Raw genomic sequence first — 17,984 nt, 5'->3', positions numbered from 1 at the left:
TCTACTATATACTGAATTAGACCAGACTTGTCCTCATGAAACTTAGGTTTCAAAACAAAACAAAATGAACCAATGAGTCATATGCCCTAAGAATGGATTAGATAAGCCAGCACCATTCCCTATAGCTAGGAGGTATTTTGTAACTTGTTTATTAGTCAAGTTCTAGACCGTCTAGTGCTCTGGACAAAAAGAGTTAGACTTAAATACAAGTACTTACATGCTTCCAACTTAATCTTTCATGGTTTTGTGGGTTCTTTTGGTATTTTTGTTTTTGTTTTGTTTTGAGGAAACATGCACCCTTACTTTTGGCTCAAGGCTCCCAGTAAAGCAGTTGCTCTGTCCTCTTATCCCAGCTCTGTTTTCTCACATTCATTCATATCCCAACACGTAGATACTCATCATTCCCCCTTCTGTATATGGTCCCTGCCATGCCCGGAAGTCTAGCAAACTCAGAGACATACCTGCTACTTGACCTAAGCTTTCTAGGCCATTTGGGTTGGGTTATTGTGTTTGCTGAGGTGCATGAGTACCTTTGCATCTGTGGCCTTATTCCACACTGTGGTCTCAGCAGGATAGGGGGTCACATTATTTCCCGATTACCTCCTCCTTTTCACAGCTTGTCCTCCCACCGCGATTTGATGGGACTCTGAGGTAGACTCACTGGGCTTCACTCTAGTCACACATTGTCCTGTGTCTTGCCTCTTCCCCACTAGATCTCAGCATCCCAACTCAATGTAGCATGAAGTTTCATTTCCTCGAACACGTCCCCTGATTAACAGTTGTCTATAGCCCGGCTTTGATAACAGTCCTCTTCTTATTTTTAGCAGCAATAAAATCAAATTCAGGCTTGTTGAGAGAACTCTTGACCATTGTTCCAAAGAGCTGCAGATTATTAAGATGATGACAAATACCCTCAAGACTATTCCTCATTTCCAGTTACTTTTCAAGCTAAACATGATCACAAATTATTTACTGGATAATGGATTGCCTAACTGACAGATTCCGTACATGCATAGGACTCTTGTAAAGAGAAGGTACCCCAAAAAGGAGCTGAAAGCATGTGCAATTTAGTTTTTCAAAAATACAACTAAGAGACTGGAAGGACGGCTCAGTACTTAAGAGTATGTCCACTGCTCTAGCAGATGTCCTGGGTTTTGTTGCCAACACCCATATCAGATACTCACATTCACCAGCAATCAGCTTCCAGAAATCCAGAAATCTCTCTTTCTCTCTAGTGCACACTCACATATGCTCGTACACATGCATATCTACTGCCTACACTACACTCCTCCTGCCTTAAAAAGATTTATTAGTATTAGTATTATATTCTAGAAGCAGACATTGCAGGAAACTTGAAATTTTGCTGAACTCCCTTACATGTATCTTCAGTTTAATGATGTTTTACTAGTTCTGGGCCTAATCTTATTTTTAGAATGTTAGAAAATATCATAGCCTCCTCCCTACCCGGGATCTCTGTTTTGGCTTTGTTTTGCTTTGTTTTTGAATCAGGGCCTCACTATGTAGCCAAAGCTGACCTTGAACTTCTGATCCTCTGCCACCTGAGTTCTGAAATTACAGAAATGAACCACCACACAGTTTCTACTGGTTTTTATAAAACCCCGAGTGGCCAATTTGTCGCAGGGGCTTATGGATGCCTGGAGCACCTTTGGGTCTACCTAGACAATGTGGACAGTGAGGAAAGAAGTTGGGTTTTGCAATGGGAAAGGTTCAGGCTCAGAGATGTGCTTCTCCTTGGTTTATAGGCTAAACAATGCAAATTCAAATTCAGAACAAGGCTAAGACTAAAGACATCCAGGTTCAGGTTCCTGAGAGTCACAGAAAAGTGACTCAAGTTCAAAGAACCAGCATTTGGCTTGTTTTTTTTCTTCTTTGTTTTTTCCTATAAAGAGCTCATGAAGAGAAAGTTAATTTCTGTGACTCATAAAAAGATTCCCAAAGTTCCATAATGTTTCTATGCAATTATGTCAGAAGTTGATGAGAAAATAAATGTCAATGCTTCCTACAAGTGTGACCATGGATATGAACGGGTGCTCTCAAAAACCAAAGACTAGGAATAGTATCAGTTGTCAAGAACAAAAGAAAGTTCATCCTGGTCAACAGCTAGGGCATCTCCATGTGCATCAGGATACCCAAATATGACTTTGTGATGGGTTGCTAGGTACATGGCAAGGGTGTTTGTGAGGCTACCTAGGAAACAGCGGACCTTTCTTCAACCCATAGTCACCACACTGGGCTGCTGGGAAGTTATGAGCCTATGCTATTTGGATGTTTCTGGGTGTGGAAAAACCAAGGCACTCTGCATCAGGAAGAACTAAAAACAGGCGGTGCCATCTGGGACCTCAAAGCACCGTGATAGAAAACAGAGGATCAGAAAGGAAGAATCAGGCAAACGTCCAAGAAAGCCTCCAGTATTTACACACACTATTTGACTTGACTTCTACATGTTGCTACAGCATCACAGGGAAAAAATCCTTTCTGCAAACACGAGAAATGTGACCTCCAAAGATAATGTTAATTGTACATCTTGGTTCAAAGAACACTCTAATCGCCATGTCCCTAGCACTTTATTCCTGTAAATTGTTTCTGAAGCTGATGCCAATAGACAGTGACCCTTAGAGCTCTGGGGTAACCACCCTCCACCCAGCAGAGGCATCCAGCCTGCTTCTCGTCTCTGCTGCTAATTGCCTAGGGATTCCTACAGGGAAAAGGAAAGGGACTCAAAGTTGGCCCAAGTTGCATGGGGAGCTGGGGTCTGAGGAATTCTAGCCAGGGAGAGAGCAACCAGAGGAGGAAGCCTAGATCTGTCCATTAAGAATTAAGTCCACAGATGGGCCAAGGGACAGGTTTGAAAGAGAACAGGCCTATAAACTCTCAGGACCTGCTGCCACACAGCTGTGTGAGCCGGGGCTCTTGGTTCCACTCATTACACTAGTGTATTTGTCCTCATCCATGTCAGATATGAACTTCAAAATAAATAAACTAAAAAGATAACTACAATTTGTTTAATTAAGCAGTTTTTCAAGAAAATCCTAAAACTAAAATGAGGAGTAAACATTTTTTTTCTAGAGACATCTTAATAACTGTTTACGATAATTAATAACAAAATGTCAACTCAAACTTGATTACATTAAAAAACTTGAATGATTACAAGGTTTTTTAAATTTATGTCTTTGATTTTTTTTTTATTATTACCCATGTCAAAACTCTCCTGAGTGTGGTTTACTCCCCTGCTGCTTCTCCCAGCCTTGGCTCCCTCAGGTCTCTTCAGACTCATACCACACCACTTCGGTTTTTCTTCCCTCGTCACCAACTCAGGTCCCTTCTGGACATTCAGCTGAGTTGGCAAGGTTCTTGACATACTTCTTGCTCTGTCGATGAATGGCACATTTCTTGCTTGTTACTGGCCTACTATTAACCCTATGCCATAGCAAGTGTACTGTAGACATTTTACTACAACCCACTGAAGAACAAAGAGAAGAGTCTGTCCTCTAAATGCTAGTAGATATGTCCCCAGAAGATGGAGTACTTTCTTATTTTATTATAATCAATGTGCACGGTGTGTGCATGTATGTGCATGCATATGTGCATGAGTGTGTGATATGTGTGGGCACATACCTGTAGAGGTCAGAAGACAATATTGTGGAATTGGGGAGTTCCTGAAATCAAACTCAGGTTGTCAGGTTTATACAGCAAATGCTTTTACCTACTGAGCTATCTGGCTGGGCCAGGCCCAAGCTTTGACTTCCCAGAATGCTTTGCACTGAGAACACCTGAGTGAATATTCGTAGAAGTGAGACTAGGATTCAGCCACCTACTGGAGTTTACTTTCCCAGAACTGAAACTCTCCTCTTGCCCTTAATAGTCAGTCTTAAGGGACTCATGGCATGGTATCCTGCCTGGTCTGTATATATTGTCACAGATGAAGCATTTGAAACTCTTAGCCTGGGAATGGAGTGAAAGGCATTTTCAGAAATATTCAAAACATGCATCTCTGTTTCTCAATGAGAACCAAAGCTGAGGATGTGACATTTATAGGACATGTCAGTGGAAAAGATTACTTTTCTTAAAATACATTTGTTAAATGATAGGTAAAACAGCAAGCGGATGGGAACCTACAACTGGGAGACATCACAGGAAGAGGGAAATATGAATTTTATTATAAACACATGTATTTTATTATTTCTCCCAGTGAGGATCGGGGCCGGGAATCTGCAGCTGTGAAAAGGCAAAGAGAGAAAGCAGTATTTTTAGCTATGTCGCTATAAAATATACCTTCTCCTGTACTGCTGCCCATTTCTCTAAACAAGACCGTCTTGGAGCCTCAGCCCAGCAAAGATGAATATCCGTATAAAACAAATGACCACGAGGCAGCTATTCCTCCTGTCCTGGAAAACACCATCTGAAATAGAACTTGGCTTGTCACCAGCCCCACCCAGGCCCAGCTTGTCCCCCAGGCCCAGCAGTCAGGCTGCTGTTCTTCCCAGCATGAACCTTGGAAATAACCCACAACACATTCATCCCCCACAATTCTACTTCTACCCAGTGTTAAACCCTGTTGGTTCTTTTTCCAGAAGTTTCTCTGAGTACAAATAGGAGAAGCAACCATGCTGTGAGGGCTCCTATAGGCTTTGGTCATACTGCCTTTCACCACTGCCACCACCAAACCATTTTTTCCCAGGAGGAAAGCAATGGGACGGGTCAGAATTTACAATAGCTCCAAGGGGGAATTCTTTGGTTTGGTTTGATTTGGTTTTGGTTTTCCAACACAGGGTTTCGGTATGTAGCTTTGGCTATCCTGGAACTTGCTCTGTAGACCATGCTGCCCTCGAACTCTAAAGAGACCCACTTGCATCTGTCTGTTGGGGTTAAAGGTGTGCACCAGTACCTCACTCCCAAGGGTGTTTTTATTTAACTCTAAGACGTTCTTTCCTAGGACTGGGGATGCAGATCAGTTGGTAGAGTGCTTGAGCCCTGGGCTTAATTCTTAGTATCACATAAAATTGGGAAGGTGACACATACCTATAATCCCAGCACTCAGAAGGGAGGTGAAGGTAATAAGGATCGGGATAATTTAATGTCATCCTTGCTGCTTATTGAATTTGCAGCCTTGTCTCAAATAAGCAAGGAAATAAACAAATACACACACAAAATATAGTACCTTACTAATAAAGACCTAAGAGGAGAGCCCTCTCCGTGTGTGTGTGTGTGTGTGTGTGTGTGTGTGTGTGTGTTATGTGTAATGTATAATTGTGTATATGTTCATGCGTGTTGTACTGGCTGGTTTTGTGTGTCAACTTGACACAAGCTGGAGTTATCGCAGAGAATGGAGCCTCCCTTGAGGAAATGCCTCCATGAGATCCAGCTGTAAGGCATTTTCTCAATTAGTGATCAAGGGGGAGGGCCCAGCCCATTGTGAGTTCTGCCATCCTTGGGCTGGTGGTCCTGGGTTCTATAAGCAAACAAGCAAGCAAGCCAGGGGAAGCAAGCCAGTAAGCAGCATCCCTCCATGGCCTCTGCATCAGCTCCTGCTTCCTGACCTGCTTGAGTTCCAGTCCTGACTTCCTTTGGTGATGAACAGAAATGTGCAAGTGTAAGCTGAATAAACCCTTTCCTCCCCAACTTGCTTCTTGGTCACGATGTTTGTGCAGGAATAGAAACCTGACTAAGACACATGCACTCAAATGTACATGTAGAAACTATCTAATGTATCTAATATGTAGAAATGTATCTAATATGTCTTCCTCTATCACTTTCCTCTTTATTTTAAAAAGTATCATCAGTGTTATTGCACGTGGGATTATGAGTGTGTGTGAATGCAGCCACACATGTGTTACAGTCCCATGTGGTGATCACAGCACAGTTGTTCAGGTGTCAGTTTCCTCCTTCCACCATGGGCTCTGGGGATTGAAGTCAGGTCATCAAGCAATTTTATCTCCAGAGCTATCTCACTTTTTCACCAGCCCAATCCCCACCACCCGCACCCCTTGACATGATATTTCACTGAACCTGGAGCTCAGTAACCAACTAGTTTTGCCAAATCGAGCCATTAATCTCCAGGGATCTGCCTATCTGCCAGGGACCTTTTAGTGGCCAACTAGTTTTGCCAAATGGAGCCATTAATCTCCAGGGATCCTCCTTTCTGCCAGGGCCCTTTTGTATGTATGCTGGGGATCCAAACTCTGGGCCTAATGCTTGCTTACTCTACCCACCGCTACCCATTGAATTAACCTCCTTAGTCTGCAGGAGAGCTTTTGACATTTTCATTTTTAATTTATTTGCTGTACTCAGTATTAAACCTACAGCCTCACACATTCGCAACCCCTTTTAGCCTTTTCTTTTGAGATAGGGCCTTAAATTGCCTTGGTGGGTCTTGAATTCACTCTGTAACCCAGGCAGGGCATGAATTTGCAATCATCCAGTGTCAGCTTCTTGAATAGCTAGGACTAGAGGTCTATGCCACTAGAATCGGAGAAGAGAAGGCCTCATGGGACAGGATTTGAGGTATGTGATAGCACCTCCTTTGCTCACAGCACTTCCCTGACAGACAGAGCTGCTATTCTGTCAGAGGGCTGAAGGCCTTCCGTCATGCCTTTCAGTCTACTCATTTCTTCTGCTTATCCCCTTAAGTCAAGAAGTTTCTTCTTTGTGGCATCCTGAACCAAAAAAGCCTGGAGCAAGTGGGAGTGACAGGCACTTTATTACTGACATGTCATCGCCTACAGGGGACTGCTCTGCCCGCAAAAATGCCATTCCTCCAGCCACTTTGCAAATGACCGAATTCTGGGTTTGCTCAATCTTTCGAGCTGCCAGTCTCAACATTGCCGTCTGTTTCTCTCATTACCCTTGGCATGGTTTCCACCCTAGGGAAGGAAGAACACTCTGGGGCTTGATTCTCCCTAGGGGCTCTAAAATATGCCTTATCTTCAAGTGCAAATCATCTATGGTCCCTAAGAACTTACCTTTACCCATACCCATACAGCCTGGGCATCGTTGGGGTCTCATCTGTGCAAAACACAGAAGGTCATGTTCACATTCTGGTCCTTGTTTTCAAACTGCTTCCTAGCGAAATATTGTCATTTGGGGAAACAATTCTGTCAGGAAGTCATTTCAGACACACACACACACACACACACACACACACACACACACACACACACACACTCAAATCCACAGTATTCCACACAAATAACAAACAGCCTGTGAAGCCCTTCCGTGGGACTCTAAGAACTGCCATTTGGAAGGGAGGTCAGGAAGTGGAGCATAAACATCTGGTGTTGGAAAGGACTGGCCTGGAGGCTGCTTGCAGATGTGAAAAACCATAAGCTTCAGGGCCTGGCCCCAGAGCACCTTCTCTTTGCTATTTCACAGGACTGGATTTTTTGGCTTCTGGAGTGTTGAGTCATCCAGTCCTCAATTAACACTGGAGGCATTCTGCAAACATGTGGACTATTTATCAAGTTGATGGGTCATTTTCACTGACTTACCTCTCCCCTTTATTTTTTAATTAGCCAGAGTGCTAATTTGCTTCGAATTTCTTCAAATAATTGGTGCTGGGAGGTCCTGGACCCTTCAGCAGGGTTCCTTTGAAAGTCGCTTTCCCAATTCTCACTGATTTCCATGGGCATTTGCAGGAGTGGATTACCATGGTAGGTCGCATCCCTTTCTTCCCTCCAACTTGTGTGAGAGCAAGTAAGTGAGCAGAAGGAATGTCTAAAGAAGATAATGGCTGACAACAATGGGCTCTTCCTGAAATGGCTTTCACTGTAAGGGCTCCAGACATTTGATCAAAAATTAACTACTTAACGTCTCCAACACACCTGCATCCTGACTCACAGCCATCAGCTAGCTCTCCCCAGATGAAATGTAGCCCTAGATAGAGTAACATTCCCATGCGGAAGCTGTAATTGCTGGAGTTGAACATTGATGGACAGTTTTTGGTTAACATCCAAGATTTTACACTGTAATGAGATCTTCAGTGGAAGCCCCATTGGCTCTCAAGCTCCCCTGCTTTCCCATCTAATTGGAAAGGGGATGCACGTCGGCATATTTCTCAAGCTCAGGCTATGATTTACAAAGCACCTTCACTTTGCCACTAGCTGGGCGTGATGACATACATGCCTATAATCCCAGCACTCAGGAGGTGGAGTAAGAAGTTCAGGAGTACAAGGTCATCTTTGGCTACCTAGCAAGTGGGAATCCAGCTGGAGTTACATGACAGACTGTCCCAACTCCAAAATGAAATAAAATAAAATAAAATAAAATAAAATAAAAACTAAAGGCTGGGGACAGCATTCAGTTTTTAGAGTGCTTGTCTAGCATGCAAAATACCTTACATATTGCATGTCCAGCATCATGAAAACTGAACATGGTGGGGCACACAAGGCAATCCCAGTACTCAGGAGGTAGGGCAGCAGGATCATTCAAGGTCATCATAAACAGACATGAAATTTGAAGTCAGTCATTTTCCAGCTGGAACCATGGAGGCTGTACCAGAGGGGAAAAAGAAGGTTCCCGCTGAGCCAGAAACCCTTGAGAAAAAGCGAAGGAATTTCGCAGAGTTGAGGGTAGGGCGCCTGAGGAAGAAGTTTGCCCTGAAGACACTGGGAAAGGCAAGGAGGAAGCTCATCTATGAGAAGGCAAAGCACTCTCACAAGGAATACACATAGATGTGCCGGACTGAGATTCCATGGCTAGGATGGCAAGAAGAGCTGGGAACTTCTATGCGCCCGCAGAGCCAAAATTGGCCTTTGTCATCAGAATCCGAGGTATCAATGGGGTAAGCCCAAAGGTGTGCAAGATGTGACAGCTGCTTCGTCTTCGGCAGATCTTCAATGGCACCTTTGTTAAGTTCAACAAGGTTTCAGTTAACATGCTGAGGATCGTGGAACTGTACATTGCATGGTGGCACCGCAACCTGAAGTCAGTAAACGAGCTCATCTACAAGCAAGGCTATGGCAAAATCAATAAAAAGAGCATTACCTTGATAGATAATTCCTTGATTGCTCATTCTCTTGGTAAATTTGGCATCATCTGCATGGAGGATCTAATTCATGAGATCTATACAGTTGGGAAACGCTTCAAGGAAGCAAACAACTTCCTGTGGCCCTTCAAACTATCTTCCCCACGAGGTGGAATGAAGAAAAAGACAACTCACTTTGTAGAAGGTGGAGATGCTGGCAACAAGGAAAACCAGATAAACAGGCTTATTAGACGGATGAACTAAATTATTGCCCATGGTATTTTTTATAATCTGGTCAGTTAATAAATAGTCATAGCTTGCCAAAAGACAGACAGACAGGAAAGAAGGAAGGAGGAAGGAAGGAAGGGAGGGAGGGAGGGGAGGGAGGAGGGAGGGAGGAAGGAAGGAAGGAAGGAAGGAAGGAAGGAAGGAATTTAAAGTCAATTCAGGCTGCTTAAGACACTGTCTCAAAAATAAATAAATAGGACTGTCAACATATTTAAACTAGTAGAGACCCTTGCTGAGTAAGCCTGGGACCCTATTATTGATCTCCTGTCACTCCTGAGAGGCTTGTACACATGTCCATGCTCACATATACAATAAAAAATAAACAAAATTTAAATTTAAGCTAATCATGGTGACACACTTTTAATCCTAACTCAGGAAGCAGAGGCAGGTGGATGTCTGCAAGTTTGGGGCCAGTCAGGTCTACATGGAGGGTTCCTGAATAGCTAGGGCTACATAGAGAGACCTTGTCTCAAAAACTCAAGAATTTAAAATGAAAGTTAATATAAAACTAAATATATAAAATGTGATGCCAGCATGCTGTGCTGAGAGAGATAGCTAGAGGCGGCCCACAGCTAGCAAACACTGAAAGCTGAAAGTGAGAACAAAAAGTAACAGAATTCATTTTGAAAGTTCAAACAGTCCCCAGATATTAACCAAGATGTTCATGGATATCCTATAGCATGCTTGCCACCAGCCTAGGCAAAATGGGATGTAGCCAGATCTTTGGAGCTTAAAGCAAGGTGAGAGAAGTCAATCAACTAAGAGAATCCAAAAGAAAATTCTAGAAGGGCAAATAAAAACACCTCCTCTGGAGAACATCATACAGGGAGCGATCTCATTTCCTCTTCTCTCATTTCATGCTCTAACACATGGAGAGGTCCTCTTATCCTCTACTGAAAGGTGCTTTCCCTTTCATCAAAATGACAAGGTTCAGGGAGCTCAACTTGCAGTGGATACCTTAGGTGGGGAGTCCCAGTTGAGTTGGTTTGACTGTCTTCAGCCTGCTTCTCCCTCCCTTGAGGAGTTCTGAGTTACTCAGAGCCAACAGCAGTCACACAGTCATACTGCTTTGTGATTGTTTACTTCTCCCTAGTCATCTGTGCTCCACATTGGACACCACAACCAATACAAGGCTTACCAGTTTGCAAATCACCAGCTAGTTGCACATATGCTTCCCCTCAACCTAGAAGGTTGCTTTCCTAGTGTCCTTACCAAAACAAACAAATATGTGAACTTTGTGCTTCCTTTCCCATCTCAGACTTAATCACACCCCCTTTCCCCACACACATACACACAGGCATATACATCATCAAGGGATGCCCTGCCTTATTTTCATGCTTTTGGTGACAAGTTTCCCCTCTTCTGAGACTTCACTACAATGTGTCAATGTAGGGATGTCCTGTTCTTTCACTTGCCATTGTGTATCTGTAGGGATGTCCTGTTCTTTCACTTGCCATTGTGTATCTGTAGCGATGTCCTGTTCTTTCACTTGCCGTTGTGTATCTGTAGGGATGTCCTGTTCTTTCACTTGCCATTTTGTATCTGTAGCGATGTCCTGTTCTTTCACTTGCCGTTGTGTATCTGTAGGGATGTCCTGTTCTTTCACTTGCCATTTTGTATCTGTAGGGATGTCCTGTTCTTTCACTTGCCATTTTGTATCTGTAGCGATGTCCTGTTCTTTCACTTGCCGTTGTGTATCTGTAGGGCTGTCCTGTTCTTTCACTTGCCATTGTGTATCTGTTGATGTATTTCTTTACTTAGTAGTGCTGCCGATGGAACTCAGTGTCTCACACATGCTCTGGAAATAAGCTACCATTGTGAGAGTTAGGGGCCCAGGTTAGTTGATTCTGTAGATTTTCCTAAGAGATGCTCTCATGCATTTCATGCAGGCTTCCTAGTCCTTAATGCAGCAAGGGTGATCCTATTTTGATGCTGGGATTATAGATGTGTGCTGCCACATCCAGTTTTTAGTGCTGGAGATAGAAATCAGGTGTTGTACATACTAAGTAAATAATGCTCTATCAATAATAAATGCTCTATCAATTGAGATTCAGCCTCAGCCTATTATGTTCTGTTTCTTGATCTGAATAATAGTTGCAATGGTGTGTTCAGATGTGAGAATCCATCGATATCTTATTATGCCTCATTAAAGTACTTTAAAACCTGTACTTTGAATAATATCAATATCTTTTCAACTTTTGAGATTCCTTCTGTTGGGGGGCTAGAGTGATGACTCGGGAGTTAAGAACACTGATTTCAGGGGCTGGGGATATAGCTCAGTGGTAGAGCGCTTACCTAGGAAGCGCAAGGCCCTGGGTTCAGTCCCCAGCTCAAAAAAAAGAACCAAAAAAAAAAAAAAAAAAAAAAAAAAGAACACTGATTTCTTCCAGAGGACCAGAGTGTCATCCCTGGCAACCACACGACAACTCACAAAGTGTAACTCCAGTTTCAGTGAATATGATGTCCTTTTCTGGTCACCAAGAGCAATGCATGTCTACAGTACATCTGTGTTGGATGTGGTGGCTTGTACCTCTAACTCCAGCATTTCAGAGGCTGAGGCAGGAGAATGTTAAGTTCAAGGTTACTCTGAGCTACTTAGTGAATTGGGAGCTGGCTTGGCTTAGTCTGTATGGAGTGGTGGTCATGGAGTTGTTTATCTGTGCTGGCATCAAATGTCTTTTCTCAATCACTTCTCTGCCTTGTTTTCAAGACAGAGTCTCTCCCAGACCTTGGAATTCATCACTTCGTTAGACTGGATGCTCAACAAGTCACCGTGTTTCCCAGACTTTTCTGTTCTCCAGTACTGGGGCTGTAGAGATGCACCACCACACTTGGCTTTTTGTGTGGCTCCTGTATATCCAAGCTCTGGTTACAAACAAACACAAACCAAAGATTCCTTCTAGTCTGGGAAACCTGTGCTACATGTATGCATCACTTTGTTCTATTGCACAGCTGTTGCTGTTGATTCTCTGATGGCCAAACTGGCACAACTTTCCACCTATTTCTCCCGAATACTCAGTTTCTTTGCCATATATACCAAAGCCCAAATCTGACCACACCTTTCTCCACCATCCAAAAACCATTGGTGCCATTTCTTCAAAGAACAACAGTCACAGAGGATTGGAAACTAAGGCTTGAGACGTGGGGGTGGGCAGTCAGTGGGGACTCTTCTGGGTAACAGTGTTGGGTGGTGATACCCTGGAAAAAGTATGAATGGCAAGACAATGTAAGTGAGCCTCAGAGGAAAATAATGAGTTTAAATGCACACCTGGAGTTGGTGGCTACCAAACTGGGTAAAGGATCCAAGTCAAATTATCTAATCAGATACTCAACTTTTTAAACAGTGTAGAGAAGAGTTGCTAACATCTCGAACCTACCCAAAGGGAGATGGATCCTAAAACGTGGGAGGTGAATTTCTCATGTGGTAATCTGACTTTGAAGGAAGTTACACCCCTTTATGGCAGATAGGACCTGAAAAGTCTCAAATAACAGTGGTGCTCCACAATGTGTTGTTCCTCCTCTCCTATATGAGTATTTAGCACCGCTAAGGGTTTAGAACTGGAGATAGTACCCAGAAACCATAGTTGCTTTCAGCATCCTGTAGCATTGTCTGTGTGTGACCTGTCTAGTTCACCTTGGAAATTAGGTGCTGGGAATTCCTTCTATCATGGCTCCTAAAAGAAAGGAATGGAAAAAAAAACACATTTCAAGCCTCAGTTCCTCCCCATGTACTTACTAAAACAAAAAACACAGGACATTGTTACTTCTACTCTATTGTGTTATGTGGCAAGGAGAAGAAACTAAGGCTCTTCTGTGGGTCTCACCCTCAAAGGTACCATGTCTCTGGATCATTTTTCTTTAGATCCAGGTCTCATTTTTCACTATCCTTATTGAAAGCAATGACATCATAGTATCAACATTATGTTCCTGTTTTAGTAAAAGAAATATTTCTCAGAGGCTGAAGATTTGACTCACTGGTTAAGAGCTCTTGCTGCTCTTTCCGAGATCTTAGGTTCAGTTCCCAGCATCTTCATGGTGACTCACAAACATCTGTAGGTTCAGTTCCAAGGGGTGTAGTACCTCTGCAGCACCAAGCACAAATTTCACACACACAGACACACACACAGACACACACACACACACACACACACACACACACACACACGCCAAAGGCACACACAAGACACACGCACACGGGCACACACACAGACACATACACACACACAGACACACACACACACTGCACACACACACACACACACACACACACACACACATGCACAGGCAAAGCATCCATACCCGTGCAATAAATTAAATAAACAAAAACTTAAAAATGTATTTCTCAGGACTGGGGATGTAGTTCAATTGGTAGTGCTTGCCTAGAATATTGGAAGCCCTGGGTTTGTTCCCAGAAACTCATAATCCAAGCATGGGAATTCATGCCTGTAATTCCAACACAGAGATAAAGCAGGGGACTAGAAGTTTAAGGTCCTTAAATACGTAGAAAGTTCCAGGCTAGCTTAAGAGAGAGATCCTGTCTTGAAAAGAAAAAAGGGAGGGAAAAGAAAGATGAAATACAATTATAGGTAGATTTGTGTTCTTTATTACATAAACTTGTATATGAGTATACAGGAGGTAAATCCCTTGAATTCCTTTTTTATTAAAAACCTTGGCATGCACTCACAAAACCTCAGCAGATAAAAGTCTGAATTCAATTCCTGGAGCTCAAGTAAAGGTATAAGGAAAAAGCAGACCTCCCAAATTTGTCCTCTGACTTTTATTCTCAAAATGTGGCTTATATACACCACACACATTAGTTAATTAATTAATCAATCAATTAATTAATATTATATAGAAATGAATTTCCATTTCCAGTGTGGAATAAGAAATTGTTCACAGATTCCCTTCTCTTAAGATAACAACTAGAATTTCTAGGGAAAATATACAAAGGCAAAAAGAAATGAAGGAAGCCAGAGTTTCTGGAGAATGAAAGGAAAGGAACAAGTCAATTTTGAAACTAGAAAGTGAGGAATCCGTTTTCCCCACTCCTTTTTTAAACGTAAATAAAGCCTACTGCAAGAAGAAGTGTAAAATTCTAATAGGAAGCCTGCCATTCTTCTGTCCTGAAGAACAAGATGTCAGAATTGCAGGTATTGAAACAATACTGAAGGAATTCTAGAATGGAGAAAGGTAGATAAAGGAAGCTACATACTCTGTCCCTAAACTGTGTCGTGAATCATGAATGACACATCACGTGTGCCCACAGCACATTCCAGTTACCTTAAAGTTTAAAGGTATGACCTGAGACTTAAGTTTATGGCCTCCATAAATGAAGCAAAATTTCTAGCCTAATATTAAGCTTACATAAAAAATAACAGCAACCAATAGTTTTGGAGGAATATAGCATCATTCAGAGTCTTCACAAGTCACCCCGTTTTATGACAAACATTTAATACAAAAGTATTTAATGCTTTAGGGAGGCAAGGGCGTGCAACCTACCTCTTTAAAGAGAGAAGATAGCAATCCACTTGAACCTCGAGATAGCCCAGATAAAAGAATTGCCAAATAAGACAAAGAAGATAGTTAAAGGTATCGGTAAAGCTATGATCAATGAGAAAAGGAAAACATGCTTTTGAAGAATGGTAAAAAGAGAAATCAGAACTGTAAAAGGTCAACCAGACAGAATTATATTAATTTATTTATAATATATTATACATATATCACATATTGTACATATATACCATATATTATGGAGAGAGAAAACATGAAAGGAACACTAAATGGACTTGGCAGAATGCAGAAAAGTAAAGCAACTGGTAAATATGAAAACAGACAAATGAAAACTTTCTAATCTTTTAACATTTTTAGCCACCAGGTAAATACAATTCAAACAAAATTGAGATTCTATCTCACTCAGTCAGAATGACTGATGACTGTCCTCAAGATAACAAGTAACAACAAATCCTGGATAGGATGTGGAGAAATGAAAACCTTTACGTACTATTATTGGGAGTGTGAATTATTTCACACACCATAGAAATCAATATAAAGGTTTTTCAGAAAGCTAAAAATTGAATTGTTATATTAATAGATATATATAAATGACTGTTAAATGACTTCAGCTGGATTTAGTTCCCAGGGCCCATAGAGCTGCTCATCTTTATATTATAAGGTATATATGCCAATTTTACCAAAAAAAAGAAAGAAATTTTAATTCAAAGAAAAGAGCTTAAAAACCACAATAAGCAGGCCCTCAAGTTTCCATAGACAATATTAAAAGGCCCAATTCATAGGCAATTGTCCTAAAAGATGCAAAAACAGTAAGAAAATATACAATTTCCAAAACTTCTAAAATTTTAGGAACTACAAATATGACAAATACAAAGAAACTATACCAGAAACATATTAGCCATGCGGCTGAAACCCAAATGTGAAAAGTTAGTCTTACTTGAAGGGCGGGGGAGGGGATACCCGAGGGGCTCCATCTATTCAGAGGAGAAGAGGAGGGCAGAAAGAGGAACAATTGCGGGAGAGGGTGACTGGAAGGTGGGCAGTGAGCAGGATGTAAAATGAATAAGTAAAAAGTACATTTTTAAAAAGAAAGAAAAACGTTGGTTTTGGTCTGAGAATGTAAGTCAGTAGTAGAGCACTATCTAGCAACGTGGGAAGCCATAGATTCTATAATCAGAAATGAAGTTACAAAAAAAGAGAGAGAGAGAGAGAGAGAGAGAGAGAGAGAGAGAGAGAGAGAGAGAGAAGGCAGAATTGATTGTGTCAGATAAACAAAATACTGTATGTAGGGAAATAATATTAATAATCATAAACTATGGAGGCCAAAAAAAAAAAAAAGCCCTAAAGAGCAGCAGTTTTAAAGTACTAAAGCAAAAGCATTCAGGGTGCTAGGAGTTCAGCTCCGTAGGCAGAGTGCCAGCTTAGCATGCACAAAGTCCTGGGTTCCCTTCCCAGCACTTCATATAAACCAGCCTGTGTCTTATTTATGGTTTTACTTCTGTGAACAGACACCATGACCAAGGCAACTCTTATAAGGACAACATTTAATTGGCGCTGACTTACAGGTTCAGAGTTTCAGTCCATTATCATCAAGGCAGGACAATGGCATCATGAAGGCAGGCATGGTGCAGGAGGAGCTGAGAGTTCTACATTTTCATCTGATGGCTGCTAGGAGAATACTGACTTCCAGGCAGCTAGGATGAGGATCTTATATAGCTGACACCCACAGTGATACACCTACTCCAATAAGGCCACACTTTTTAATCAAGCCACTCCCTCCCTGGGCTGAGCATATTCAAATCACCACAGCCTGGGATGTATGGAACACTGCCTCCCCATCAAAGAAGAAAGTGGTATTGGAGAAGAAAGAAGGGAGTATGCTGGTTTGTTTGTTTGTTTGTTTGTTTGTTTGTTTTTCTCCATTGACACACTCTATAGTTACCTGGGAAGAAGGAACCTCAGTTGAGAAAATGCCTCCATCAGATTGTAGTCAAGTAGTAGCCATCCTGTAGTCAAGTCTTTGAGAGTATTTCCTTGATTAATGATTAAAGTGGGAGGGCATAGCCCACTGAGAGTGGCACTACCCCTGGGCAAGTAGTCCTAGGTGGTATGAGAAAGCAGGCTAAGCAAGTCACTTAAGTAGTGTTCCTTCATGACTACTTCTTCAGTTTCATGCCTTGAGTTCCTGCCTAGACTTCCCTTCATGAGAGACTATAAACGTAAGGCAGATAAACTCTTCCCTCCCCAAGGTGTTTTTGGTTATGGTGCTTATTACGGTAATATAAGCCTTACTAAGATCAGGAGGAAGAGGAAAAAGGAAAAACTGAAAAGAGAACAAGGAAAAAAGAAAAGAAGGAGGCATGGGGGGCTGGAGAGATGGCTCAGCAGTTAAGAACTCTGACTGCTCTTCCTAGAGGTCCTGAGTTCAATTCCCAGCAACCACTTGTGGCTCACAACCATCTGTAAAGGGATTGATGCCCTTTTCTGGTGCGTCTGAAGACAGCGACAGTGTACTCACTCACAAACATTAAATAAATAAATTTAAAAAAAAAGGAGGCATGGATAAGGAAAGAAAAATTGTCAACCCAGAATTTTGTAATCAGTGAAATTATCCTTCAAGACTATTGTCTGTCAAAGGACCTAGGTTCAATTTCTATATATGCATGCATGCATGTATACATACATACATACATATATACATACATACATACATACATACATACATACATACATTCATACATACATACGTGTTTATGAAAGATGTATATACGTGAGAAGAGAGAGGGAAAGAAGAGAGAGAGGAAGAGAGAGAATGAAAATGGGTTCCTACTCATCACTGGTTCATCTGAGAACTTCCAAATATAAAATCAATAATCAGAAAAGATATAGTTAGTCAGCTACCTAGATATAAAATGTTAGAAGTGGCTTCAAAGACTTAGAGAACAAGACAATGTATTCGTATTCAGAAATAACCCAGTGCCAGTAAAGCCACGAACAAATTCCTATTATAGAAGACAAGGCTAAAGTCTCCCTTTCGTCTTTGTAAATGAACGGAGGCTTTAACCAGTGTAGTCGCTGAGCTTGCTCAGATTGATCCTTTCATAAGCACCCGAGGGAAGCCATACCTCATGATGTCTTGTCTATGCTGAGATGTCTGCTTTTCTCCTGAGGTCATTTCCTACGAAATACCAAAGGTTCTTGCATT

At 41.8% G+C, this 17,984-nt stretch overlaps 1 pseudogene; it reads left to right on the top strand.

The window, feature by feature from the left end:
- Positions 1–8,498: 8,498 nt before the first annotated feature.
- On the top strand, positions 8,499–9,244 carry LOC116889099 (annotated as a pseudogene).
- The last annotated feature ends 8,740 nt before the right edge of the window (positions 9,245–17,984 follow it).

This window comes from Rattus rattus, chromosome X (genome assembly GCF_011064425.1).
Source record: "Rattus rattus isolate New Zealand chromosome X, Rrattus_CSIRO_v1, whole genome shotgun sequence".
NCBI lineage: Eukaryota > Metazoa > Chordata > Mammalia > Rodentia > Muridae > Rattus > Rattus rattus.
Note: the sequence above shows the minus strand (reverse complement) of the source record. Positions and strands in the feature narration are given on the sequence as shown.